Raw genomic sequence first — 893 nt, forward strand, 5'->3', positions numbered from 1 at the left:
AGGTTGCCAGGGTGACCATCTCAGCTGCAGCCCAGCAGGAGAGGGTGGGGACGGAGACAGGCAAGACACCTGGGGAGCCCCAGGATTGGCACCTGGCCGCTCTACAGCTCAGCCATGGGCAGCCTGCCAGTGCTGCCTCAGGGCCCCTCTCTCTGGCCACCTTTACCTAGTGAGCCGACTGGGCCTTTCGTCCAGCCTCCTGCTCCCACACAGCTGGCTGCAACACACAGTAGCCTTTTGGGGGGCGGGGGCCAACCAAGACTCACATTACTTCCTGAGGAGACCCAGGAAGTGGGCCTGGCTGTTTTCTGAAGCTGTGCTGGGCAGAAGCTGTGCCCTGCGGCACAATCTTGGCAGCGACCTGTACTTCCTGTCCCCTCCGGCCACACTCTTGAGTCTTCCCCTAAGTGTCCAGGGCGGGTGTCCAGCTCTAACTCTAAAAGAAGTGAGTCCTGCCCACTCTGGATCCTGCTTTCTGGCTGACTGGCTGGGCAGAGGTCTGCAGCAGGGGCACATGGAGGTACACAGGCTGTGGTACCTGAGTGCGGCTTATCACTAGCATCACTTCCCAATTCCCCTGAGCAGAGCCGGGTGGTTGTACCTCCGCCTGGAACCATCCATGACGGTGGCTTTTGGAAAGACAAGGGTGCTGATGGATTGCCGGAAGGTCTGAGGCGGGGGGGAAGGACTGACTGACCGTGGTAGGGGAGGACTGACTGACCGTGGTGGAGGAAGGACTGACTGACCGTGGTAGGGGAAGGACTGACTGACCGTGGTAGGGGAAGGACTGACCGTGGTGGAGGAAGGACTGACTGACCGTGGTAGGGGAAGGACTGACCGTGGTGGAGCAAGGACTGACTGACCATGGTGGGGGGAGGACTGACTGACCGTGG

Source organism: Nannospalax galili, unplaced genomic scaffold (genome assembly GCF_000622305.1).
Source record: "Nannospalax galili isolate Female #2095 unplaced genomic scaffold, S.galili_v1.0 scaffold1250, whole genome shotgun sequence".
NCBI lineage: Eukaryota > Metazoa > Chordata > Mammalia > Rodentia > Spalacidae > Nannospalax > Nannospalax galili.